This window comes from Schistocerca americana, chromosome 1, assembly GCF_021461395.2.
Source record: "Schistocerca americana isolate TAMUIC-IGC-003095 chromosome 1, iqSchAmer2.1, whole genome shotgun sequence".
NCBI classification, from domain to species: Eukaryota; Metazoa; Arthropoda; class Insecta; order Orthoptera; family Acrididae; genus Schistocerca; species Schistocerca americana.
In genome coordinates, this window is record NC_060119.1 from 431,006,280 (window position 1) to 431,019,346 (window position 13,067).

Sequence of the window (13,067 nt, forward strand, 5' to 3'; positions counted from 1 at the left end):
CTCCGAACGTAAACACATTAGTAACTTTGGTTAAATATTCTCAGAACACATAATAACATTCTGGATAGTTAGATATTAATAATCTACCGAAACTGTCATCGTGAATCCTTAGTTTAATCATCTTTAACAACATTCTCGCGGGTAGAATGACATCACACTAAATAAAATGTTTTTGGACTTCTAGCCGCATCATGCGGTTAAAAATGACACGAGCTTTAGACCAAGTATATCTTGGCCACTGTCATTTAGGTGTGATGTTGATGGGCTGTTGGTACGCCTTTATATAATCTAGCTGCCGGCTGTGACGTCACTCGTGCCAGCGATACCACCATGTATGTGCATACATTGACCCTACATTCGGTTCTCCCGCTTCAACCTTGCGATCGCCTTATCATACAACGCCCTGAGCTGCAGGCCGCTATCTGCGTTGAGAGTGTTGGCATGATTTTCATTTCAGTGACTTCTTGGAAACCGTTACTGCATGCCTCGACGAAAGTGTCGACAAGTTTGATCCGGTGACCATTTTCTGGAGTATGTGAAAAGTCAGCGTTTTGCTATCTTCGCTACTATCTCTGAGACCTGTCTTGAGCAGATCAAGGACGCCTTCAGTACAATTTTGCTAATTCACAAGTCATAACCACAGATAAAAATACTTTCTTTCTTAACATTTGAACAAAAGGATTGGCACCTGCTTTGCAGTGAACGCTGTCCCACTGAGACGATTAGATTAGTAATGTAAGGATTGTATTTATTTTTACAAGGTCGCCTAACCAGGATCAGTTGTAGGACAATAGTTTGGTACTCCGACTCAAATCAGGTCTGAGTTTATCAAATCAGTTATTTATTGAAATTCTCGACGTATACCATATTAAAGCGATAGGAAATGGTCTCGTATTGTTGACTGAGGGAAACCTCCAACGCGACGAGCGTAAAGTCGTCCAAAATACTGAACCACAAAGCTCTCTATAAGCTAAATTTAATCATGAATGTCCCGTTAACCACGTGGGTTGGTACCTTATCTACGTAGAAGTGTGCTTGGGAAACGCTGTAAGATTCTGTAATCTGAGCAGCTGGCAAATTCAAAGTAAACGAATCCAAGGTCCACAAAATGTTACAGTCAATCAGGGAATTCAAGTTGCGTAGGAAATCTCGCCAATTCTGAACTGTTCAGCAAATGGATTGTACTAATGAAAAATTCTAAACTTACTCAAAAAATAGCAAATTTCCGCCAAAACGCGACAGTTACCACCGGCTAAGACAGCAGAGGTGGCGGCAGAAAATGGCTGGTCCCCACGACGTCCTGCGGACGTCCAGGACACCAGACGGCTTCCCCCAGCCATGTGCCAAACGTTCATCTCCTCTCAACCTAATTATTAACTTTTTGCCACACTCTACATGGAGGGGAGGACACCCAGCCATTGCCACAGAAGCCAGGGAGAATTTAGTTTTATTTAGGCGAATACAGGGGAACCCTGCAGAAATTTCCCATTCTTGGCTTACAAAATCCATCTTAGCACGCAAGAGGCTGGTACCGACAGGCTAGCTACGATTCATTCATGAGTCGAGCCGTTCATGCCTAAACACAGTGAGTGGCAGTTGACTGGATAACAAGGTTTGGAGGGAAAAGGAATGACCTTTTTCACGGTGGCTGGGCGGTGACGTGCCGGCCCGTTCCCACATCTGCGCAGAGGCACGTGAATTCGTCATGTGAATTATACTCCAGGGACTTCCAGTGGCTTAGTGGCAGCTCCGTCAAGAGAGAAAGCCGCACTCGCCGCCAAAGTGAGTGCCAAGGCTTATCGCAAGCGCTTCCGGAAAGTGCAGTGCCCTGGGGACGCTCTCCATTTCTCCAGAGCCTGAGTGACTGACCTGCTGTTATCGACGCAGGCCATGAGGTGAACACCTGGGTTAGCTCTTTTCTTAACAATATAATGTGAAGTCTTTCTCCAGAGTCAGCAAGCCATGAATTCTCCTCAAAAATAGCCAAGAAATGAGGAGAGAAATAATCAGTTATCGCACAGCAATATTGGACAGTCACGTCAGGCATGTTTACCTAACACAGATTCTTTGCGGCATTGGTGTTCGTAGAAATTTTTGTAGGGGGGGGGGGGGGGGCAAGATCAAAACTTACAGTTTGGATATAACTGATTCGATAAGTTTGGAAACGAATAGCGCCCAGTCGGCCGTGGTGGCCGTGTGGTTCTAGGCGCTTCAGTCCGGAACCCCGCGACTGCTACGGTCGCAGGTTCGAATCCTGCCTCGGGCATGGATGTGTGTGATGTCCTTAGGTTAGTTAGGTTTAAGTAGTTCTAAGTTCTAGTGGACTGATGACCACAGCAGATAAGTCCCATAGTGCTCAGAGCCATTTGAACCATTTGAATAGCGCCCCACAAATTTGTCAATAAGTATACAAAGCTTACTGCAGCGCAAAAGGCTGACAGTTATCTACATAGTGTCTTTAAAGGACTCATCGGTTATTTTACTGCCTAAATCGTAAGCATATTTCAGTAGTACATGCAAAGGACACCTTTTTATGTTGTTAATATGAATATAGATATCACCATTTTGACTCAGTGGTATGATACTGCATCCTCATCTGATTAAATACTGCGTATACAAGCTAGAACATATTAACAAAAGTAATTGAACCATACTCCCATATTGTTAGATTGAACTGAAAATTAAAAATATGAAATAGGAAAGAAAATATTATTGGTAGAGCACTTGCCCGCGAAAGGCAAAGGTCCCGAGTTCGAGTCTCGGCCTGGCACACAGTTTTAATCTGCCAGGAAGTTTCATATCAGCGCACACTCCGCTGCAGAGTGAAAATCTCATTCTGGAAAGAAAATATTGCTGGATATCAACAAAAATGCCCCAGAACTCTCGAAGTGAAGAAACAGGGATTAAACTTTAGAACAGATTAATTCAGCTTTGATTCCTTCTACAGCACTTTGTTTGATGATAGAATTTCACATCTATTCACGTTAATGGACTTATTGCATTATTTTCATGATTTCTTTTTTATTTTGTGTCGAATGACATATTTCATGTAGTTCTTCAGGCTTTCCCTGCGAGGCGTTGTCATGTTGAATAATCGGGTTTCTGCCGGTTATTCGCGTCTTTCCTGCACGGTATTTCAACTGAATGACTCTCAGTCTTCTTCATGTGCTGTCTGATACTGATTCAGGTGTAGATGCAGACGCAGTAGCTGGACGAGCTTCCTTAGCTGTTCCTGGTGTTCCTGCAGTGCGCTGTTCCTGCAATAGCTGATGGGATTGGGAGTTGTGATGTAACAGAGTGAAGGTCCTAACTCTTGATTTTGACTTGTCCAGAGTCTGCTGGGAAGTGGATCACTCCCACAGTAGGTCCGGCCAATGTGTTGGTGACCCTAGTCCCTGATGAGCCTATTGCAGGATTCACCCACTTTCTCGTAGAACTTGCATGCTGTGGACTGTAAGCGGTTCCTCAGCAGCAGAATGCCGGTGTCTTCATGTAGTTGTTGTGTGGGATAAATAGGCGCAGGACGAGTTTAAGTGCTCTGTTTGGGATCTTTTGCAAGGCGGCTGTCTTGGAGTCAGCGGCATTGCCTCACCCCACGACCACATACTGCAGCACTGGGCGTATCAGTGTGAGGTACAGCGTACTGCTATGGTGAGGAGGCAGGATCGACTCTGGGTTCAGCAGAGGCGTGGAGGCGCCCTACAAAAAATGGTTCAAATGGCTCTGAGCACTATGGGACTTAACATCTGAGGTCATCAGTCCCCTAGAACTTAGAACTACTTAAACCTAACTAACCTAAGCACATCACACACATCCATGCCCGAGGCAGGATTCGAACATGCGACCGTAGCAGTCACGCGGTTCCGGACTGAAGCGCCTAGAACCGCACGGCCACCGCGGCCGGCGGCGCCCTACAGCACTCTCCCTAATCCAAAGAATGTGAGTGCCTCACGAGAGGTGCTGGTCTAGCTTGATGTCTCTCCGTTAATCTTTCAGCAGGATGGGCCTCCACCCAGTTTTCATTCTGAAGTTCTTGGGTACCTGAGCAAGGAGCTGACTCATCGATGGATCGGCTATGCTACAGAAGGGGACAGCTGTTTCATGAAGTGGCCTCCCCGATCACCAGATGTTACTCCATGTACCCTTTTTATGTGGGGAAACATTAAAGATTTGGTATATGTACCACCTCTACCACGTGATGTAGCAGAGCTCCGGGAGAGAATACGGGATTCGACTGCCACAGTCGACGTTGCTATGCTGGGACGGGTATGGCAAGAATTCGATTACCGTACTGACGTCTGCCGGGTCACTCATGGTTCGCAAATCGAATGTTTGTAAGAAAAATGCAATATGTATGACATCTGTACAATGTTTAGTTCTTGTGCAATAAATAATTGAAAGTGTTCCCGGACTTAATGTACACCCTGTATTTGGAACACATTCTTCCTTCAGATGGGTCTGTTGTACGCTTTGCTCCTACTAACTGGTATTATTTTCCTGGTAGCCTTACTCGCTGCAAAATTTCATTATGCACACACGATGACAATCAATTATATTGGAATCCAGCAGAGCGATTACGAAGGGGGAGGTTACATGGGGGTACATGACTTTGCGGGAAAAGCTGATTTGTGTAGTGTAGGTGTTTTCTAGACAATTCTTGCGTGGCTTGGGGTTCACTTTTCAACAGGGTACTGTCGAAGGCTTTCGATAGTTCGTAGAAGTGGCTGAGCAATACAGGGAGTCGTGTCTAATCTGCTGTCGTGAACAGCCACATACAGGCGTTGCCATAAATATAAAAACATCTCAAGAAACGCAGGGTTGGACATAAATGCAGATGCTTGCCAAGCCTGCAGGTTGCGCTATTGGCCCTGACCACGAACATCCCCTGTGCAATGTTCTCAATATTTTGCAAGTGAAAGTCGTCGTCAGAACAGCGCTCTGTGTAGTTGAGAGCGCTCTATGCCGGAGCTAAGTGAACTAGAACGTGCGCAGAACGTTGTCATTCGTATGGTGAGTGCTCAAATAGTTCAAATGGCTCTGAGCACTATGGGACTTAACTGCTGTGGTCATCAGTCCCCCAGAACTTAGAACTACTTAAACTTAACTAACCTAAGGTTATCACACACATCCATGCCCGAGGCAGGATTCGAACCTACAACCGTAGCGGTCGCGCGGTTCCAGACTGTAGCACCTAGAACCGCTCGGCCACTCCGGCCGGCTATGGTGAGTGCTTCCGCAGGGTGGACGAAGAGTTCAGTGTTTCAGGAGATCCCGTATCGAAGATTTATACCGCACACAGAGAAAGTGGAAAACCGGCATCCCATAAATCACAAAACAGACAAAAATAAGTGTTGAGCGATCGTGACAGATGGTCATTGATTAGGATTGTGAGGAAAGATAAAGAGGACGGCAGCTTTAAAAGTGACTGCAGAAGTGCATGTGGCAATCGCGGACTCTGTTAGTACCGAAACAACAGAAAGTGAACTCCACAAGCAAGCAATTGCAGGGCGAGCTGGAAATCTAAAACTGCTTATCAGTGATGCAAACATCCGTAGCAGGAAAACGTGGTGTCGAAGCCATAAAACTTGGACTATTCAGCAATAGAAGAAAGTTACTTGGTACGATGAGTCTTATTCCACATTGTTTCCAACTTTTGGCTGAGTTTACGTTTCAGGAGTAAAACATGATGGCGGCGGGGGGTTGTTGGTCATGATTTGTGCAGCCATATCGTGGTGTTCCATGGGTCGTATGGTTACTCTGCAAGGAGCATTACTGCCAAAGGTTGTGTGACCATTTTGGCTGATCAGGTCAATCCTATAGTATAATATTCATTTCCCAACGGTGATGCTGCATTCCATGACGGCGAGGTCCCTGCTCACACCAGCTCACATCGTTCAACGACTAATTGTGCGGGCACGAGGATGAATAATCGCATCTCCGCTAACCACCACAGTAGTCAGATTTCAGTGTTATTGAACCTTTGTGGTCTGCTTCGTTGAGAAGGCTCGTGATCGCTATCCACCTTGACCATCGTTGTCCGCAGCTCCTGATCTCGCGGTCGCGTTCTCGCTTCCCGAGCACGGGGTCCCGGGTTCGATTCCCGGCGAGGTCAAGGATTTTTCACCTGCCTCAAGATAACTGGATGTTTGTGATGTCCTCATCATTTCACCATCATTCACATAAGTGGCGAGATTGGACTGAGTAATGGTTGGGAATTTGTACGGTCGCTGATAACCGCGCAGTTGAGTGCCCCCCAAACCAAACATCATCACCATCATTACCTGAACTATTCACTGTTTTTCAGGAAATATTGTATAAGACTCCCTTGAAAACCGTACATGAACTTCAATTATGCATTCCGAGACGACTTGAGGTCGTTTTGATTGCCAACGGTTTCCCTACACTGTATCAGCCATACTAATGTGTTCTATTCATGTTATTTCTATATTTTTGTCCACCTCGTGGGTCAATTATGGTAACGCAAATAAACGCTTTGGCTACCGTTTTCTGGTGGACTTAGTGAGAGCATCTTATATTATTATTTATTCGTGTCGGAAGTACCAGGACACAGACTGTGCTGATATAAAAGTATACATGTTTGTATACATGAGTAATTCAAAGACATATAAATGTAATAAAATGAACACATAGGGGAAAAATGGTAAGAAATCAATATTTACATAATACACACAATAGTAAGAAATAGTGACAGCGTCTGCCAATGTGCAAAATGATACGTTTTCAAAGACACGCCAGGGGCATAGCTAATGAATTTCGTTACTGATCAAAATTTTTAAGGATGGTCGATGCCATCAGAGCGGGACTACAACCCAAGTAGTCATTTTGCAGATTGAAATTGGGAGCTTACCGCAAAATTAAAGATTTTGGTTAAAAATTAAGCAGTGCCTGTGCGTATGAACAGCTAAGATTGATACTAGTGGTGTCCGCACAATCTCATATTTCAGAAAATTGAGGATTTGTTCAACTGTTATTAGTTGGTATCTGTCCGGTATAGGGCAAGACTGTCATTTAATAGGCAACTACATGCGACCTACCAGCTTAACGAAGCGATGCCTGTTTTGCGACCGTATAAGAAGTAAACCAAATGATAGGCTCCTTAAGAATGGTTTGGAACTTGAACAACTCTGCTTCGTAAAACCAGTCGATAGAGATTACGCAAATGAAGAAGCATCTTCTCACACGCTGGCGAGGTGACACAAGACCAAAATATATGCGGAATTGAAGCAGACAACACCGCAGGGTTAAACAAGAATATAAAATAAATTACTTTTCCATGTTGCACAAACACTAACCTAACGGACGCGGATGAACGGGGGCAAGCTTTAACGTGCTGTAAGCACCGTGCGAGTTTGATGAACGAGGACGGCAAACACAGTGGCGTTTTAACACGAGGACACAGCGGAAGCGCTGACTTAATTACCGCGGCCAACGGACAAGCGTCGCTGCACAGAGAACAGGCCACTACCCGCACGGGTGTTACAGCAAAGCTGCATGTTGAGCTGGACGCCGTTCTACCGATGGCAGCAGTGCTGTAGGTGGTAATAAAGTTTGGCTGCTCTGGTTCGGTCTGACGGTTGTGGTCGAGGCCTATGTGAGAAGAGGCCTATGGCTGCATCTAGTGACGTCACGGCCTGAGTGCAACGCACTGGCGTAGGGGCGACGGCGTTGGCGGTTCGCGATGCCGTTTCCAGTTGGCAATTTCGGTGTAAACGTATCGACAGTCATACACTGTATATTTCACGCATATTACGTAACAGCTGTAAAGAACTAAAAAGGGGATTGGTTAAAAGTGGGCTTCAGTTTCGAGTTTTTGTGAAACATTTAATCCTGGAACTTGACCTAATGTCAAAAACACCTTTTTTATATCACGTGGCAAAGGGAAACAAACATTCAAAACGAAAAAAACTGAAAAGAAAACACAATACATTGCGGGCTATCAAACAATATGGAATGATATGGTGTGGCCCTCAACTACGATCTCTCCGACTCAGAGTTGCAATATTAAAAGTTTTGGCTGGTTTCGTTGTCTAGGGGCTGGGATACGTAGTTGCCGCAACAGGCCAAACACTGCTGAGTCTACAGTATACGATAAGAATACACACATGAATCGAATGGTCGAAGGGTTCTATCACTCAGCAATTGCGAATTATGAATGTAACATATAAATTTATTAATGAAAGATTGCAATGAAATAAAATCTGCGGGTACAATCTGAACGACTTTAAATGATGATTACGATACTAGAAGAATTTTTGAGAATGTGGTATATTTCTGCAAAATACTTATTGGTGTCGACGGTCCAGCAATTAAATAAAATATAAGTTGAATTACAGGGAAACGCTGGCCGGTGTGGCCGAGCACTTCTAGGCGCTTGAGTCTGGAACCGCGCGACCGCTACCGTGGCAGGTTCGAATCCTGCCTCGGGTATGGATGTGTGTCATGTCCTTAGGTTGGTTTTGTTGAAGTAGTTATAAGTTCTAGGGGACTGATGACCTCAGATGTTAAGTCCCATAGTGCTCAGAGCCGTTTTTTTGTAACATAGAACAGCACACTTAAATCATATCCAGAGGTTACAATTTTATTTGCATGTTCACGAGAGTGCTCTAAATTCCCAATAGACATTTATTCATCAGAGTTTCTACAGAACTCTGTGTCAGGTCTTTTACACAGAGGTCTTCAGACAACGCAGATCTCATTTTTAACGCACTAATTATTTTCAGTTTCTTTCAGGACTCTACATCCTTTATACATTTATCTGTAGTGATGAAATCAAATCTCTAGAGCATCCGTTTAAAACTTACTTAATAACAAATATTTGCATCCCATAACAGTGCTGAAAACATATTCAGTTAAATTAATTATTGTTGTTGTACATAGCAAAGGAAAAAATTCATAGGATGTTAATTTTCTAGTATGTTTAGACGGAGGTGCATGCGGTGGTAAGACTTTCTAGTGTATTAGGAACATGGAAAAGTTGTCGAGGGTCAGTGACTGTGTAGGACGTTCAAAATATCTTGTCGGACTTAATATTTTCTCGCTGCTTTTAGGCGTGTGCTAGTAACAGAGACAGTCAATAACGATTCATAACTGATGTCGGGATATCAAATACGGACTTGATAGCCGTTTTCCATGTTTTAAAGACAATAAACCGACGTAAAGGAAATTTTAGACATTTTTTCGAATGAGTGATGCAAGAATCATGAACGCTCGATAGTTTAACTAACTTTCCGCTACTGCTCTTGGATTGGAGTTATGTTACCTTTGCTTGGTAGATATTTACTCGAAATTTGGTCAACGTTGGTTTTGTCGCCTAATCCAGTATCTACCATCGACGAGTGAAGGGACAGACAATCTGAAACCTATCTAGGTAGGTGGACAGATTATTTAGAGGATAATAAGAGAACAACCCACTCCTCCGCAGTCAGTCTTAATAGTGCTCGTGGGAGCTAGACTTTACCATCATTTGTGTGTCTGTGTTTGTATTCCTAGTTGAAAATTCAGACACCAACCATTGTAGCACAAGTTGTCAGGTTTATGTGCTCTTTTTATTTAATACTGCAAAGGGAGAGCCAGCGATAACTTGTGTGTATTCTTGTGATTTAAATTTATCTGTAAAGATTGCACCTCCTGGGCGGGGTCTTGCTGTAAAGGGCTTTCGTGTTGAACCGCCTGAGCCAGCACTCCGTTTGAATGTATGCGGCTTGGGGCATGCAGTAACTGAGTACAGGAACACTCATTTGGTAAATTCACCTAGGCTGTTAAATTGTAAGTTAAGGTGCAAGGTTGGTTCCTTCTTTTATTTTGTATGTAATTATTTTAAGATGTTATGGTACTTGTGCTAATTGTTTTTTATGTTTTGGAGCTCTAAAGCTTAATTGTTTTATTGTACCTGTTTAAATCTGGTGGAATGGCCCATTGGGAACTATGCCAAATGTAAACATGTTCCTATCACTTATTAAATGAAGTTTTTCAGAAAGAGGTCTTGATATTCTTAATCTATTACTGGCCTGTCTTTTGGTATTGTCAAATACTGTGAATTATGATTTAAATCTCGTTATTCACACTGTGTCAGATGTTAAGTTTACTGATTTACTCATCGCCGGCCTAACACTGTTTTCCTATTTATTTATTGGCGTTTTTAAATAATTTCTTTGATCCTATGGGCATCTTTAAAATATATTGATGTTTCCTATGTTCTGATTCCTGACGCTCTTAAATAATTTTTGATGCTATATTGTGTAGTCGTCCGTTGGTCTGCTCGCCGGCACCTTTAAACTACTTCCATGTTATAGTATTTGTTTTATTGGCACTTCCACGCAGTTCAATAACTGTCATACCTATGCTTAACTTTATTTCTTAGCTTAATACATCGACAACGAATCTGTACCTACACACAGGGCCCACAAGTCACCTTACGGAGCATATCGGAGGATAAAACGACTGTCTATATGGCTCCGTATGAGCCCTAATTTGTCGTATTATCTGCATAGTCCTAACACGAAATTTATGCTGTTGGCAGTAGAATCGTCCTGCAGTAAGCTTCAAATTCTGTGAACAGTGGTATTTCTCGAAAAGAACGTCGCCTTCCATATGGGTATTCCTAGCTGAGTTCCCGAAGCATCCCGTAACACATCGGCATCAAATCTAGCAGCCCACCTTCGAATTGCTTCTATATCTTCCTTTAATCCAACCAGTATGGATCCCGTTGTAACACCGAAAATGCAGGATGCATGGCAACTGCTACCGATATATAACTTTTTTTAATTGTATGTAAATATTTGTAATGTAAATGCTTTCTTTTAATAAGTAAAGACATTGCTTCACTGTATGTGTATATTTAGGTAGAAGTCTGATGTCGTTTCATTGTATTTATCTGTGTTTTACTGTGAAACTTCTAAGCTCTGGGAAAAAGCTAAAGCCGGCCGCGGTGGTCTCGCGGTTCTAGGCGCGCAGTCCGGAACCGTGCGACTGCTAAGGTCGCAGGTTCGAATCCTGCCTCGGGCATGGATGTGTGTGATGTCCTTAGGTTAGTTAGGTTTAAGTAGTTCTAAGTTCTAGGGGACTGATGACCACAGCAGTTGAGTCCCATAGTACTCAGAGCCATTTTTTTGAAAAAGCTAAAGGAATTGTTATTTGCGTCTAGTAGCAGCGATAATAGCAGTGCTTGTGCTTTGTAAAATCTTTAGATAGGCAGTTGTTGCGCGGAGAGAGGGAGACGGGTTCCAGCCCTTGTAGTGTGTGGAAGTGTGGTGTTAACGCTCTCGCAGTAGAGAGTACCATTTTCGGCGGCATCGTGTACGCGCGCCGGCCAGATGTCTAGAGCAGGAGTACGGACAGTGGACGGGCGAAAGAGGCTGTATTAATTACGATTTCCTGTTCCTATAATTAGCCGTGGCTCCACAATATGCTACTGCCTTCAACAACAGCAGCAGCTCCAGCAACACAGTTTCGCGGTCGGCTCCGAGTTTCGTCGTATGCACAGCACTGAAGTAAGACTGTTCATTGGTAGAAAGTATTAATGGCTAACCCAGCAGCACAACTGAATGTGATTTGAGTGATAAGATCTATTTAAATAATAATCAGTTAAACTCAGGGCGATTGTGTCCTCATTGCCCCCAGACATTGTTACCAAGCAGGATCCTTGTTCCTTTTTATCCCTAATATTCTAACTTAGTGTCATAAGAAACAAATTGAATAGTTATAGCTAGTTATTAATGAATAACTTCTCTTTTAAGAATTTTAGCCTCAGAGTACTTTCAATTAACTTTTGTACAACAGAGACTTCAGTATACGATTAAAATAAAGCAATTTCATTTTTCAAGTGTGGGAATCAATCACTGAAAAAAATCCAAATCTAAAGAAATGCACAAATTAAGAGTGCGGAAGTTTTATTTATTTTACATGTAGCTTGGAGCACATGGCCTTTTGGTTTGCACGTATTCTAGTATTTAATTCTGTACAAGTCAATAAAAAAGGGCTCAGTTGCTGAGACAATAATATGAAATCCAATTTGCAAAATAAGTAACGGCAAAGTATAAAGTACTTGTTTTTTTTTCTAAATTTCTTTGATGACGTTATGTTGAGGTCACTGAAAGTCATTGTTCACTTAACGTAGTTCAATACAAACATACAGTTTAATTACACATTTTCAAATAATTACTCGCTTGCCTTTTTCAAAATTTAATGCCAAACATAACGTAAGAGTGATTTCTCAGTTTTCTTTATCATTACATACTCACCTAAAGTTAGAGACAAAAAACGTGACAACCTTCAGTTGACACGTCAGTGTTTATTAATACATGTTTTTCTCTCTCATCACCTTGTAGAGAGTTTTGCATGTAAACTGTCCTAGTGGGCTGGCGACGGTTAGTTATTTCTTTTTCGTTCATTAGTGTAACTTTTGGAATCATGATCAGTGGTACCCCTTTTCTGCCCAGTGTTGTTCGTGACTGAGTGCACAAAATAACTTTCATTTTCCCAATTATAGCTCTGTTCAGTTTAATTATTTTTAATTTTAGTAGACTTTCCGTCAGAAGGGTCGGTTGTATACTTTCCTCCTACTTGTCGGTATCACTTCTTCGGGAATGATAGCCTTATACAATTAGAAAAAAAGTTCTTTAGTCATACACGCGATCCACGGTCGTATATTATATTCCAAGCAGGAAAGGCCGATTAGTAAGAGGGCGGTTACACCATATACTAGACCAGTGCTCAAGAATAGGTCCACTAGTAGCCTATGTGCGGTCTCCTTTACAGATAAACCACACTTTTAAAAAATTATCCCATTAAACCTTCCCTACCTCAATCTTCACATTGTCAATCCATTTCATGTCGTTTTACTACGCTAGGCCCAGATATTTAAAGCAGGACATATTACGTGTGTGTTTTTTCTACTCATCCGCTTTAACTTAGATTTTTATACATTAAGAACTACCTGCAGTTCATTATGGCAACTAGAAATTTTGTCTAAGCTGTCTTGTATCCTTCTACAGACACTCAACTTCTACACCTTTCCGTACATCACAGCTTCATCAGAAAACAACCGT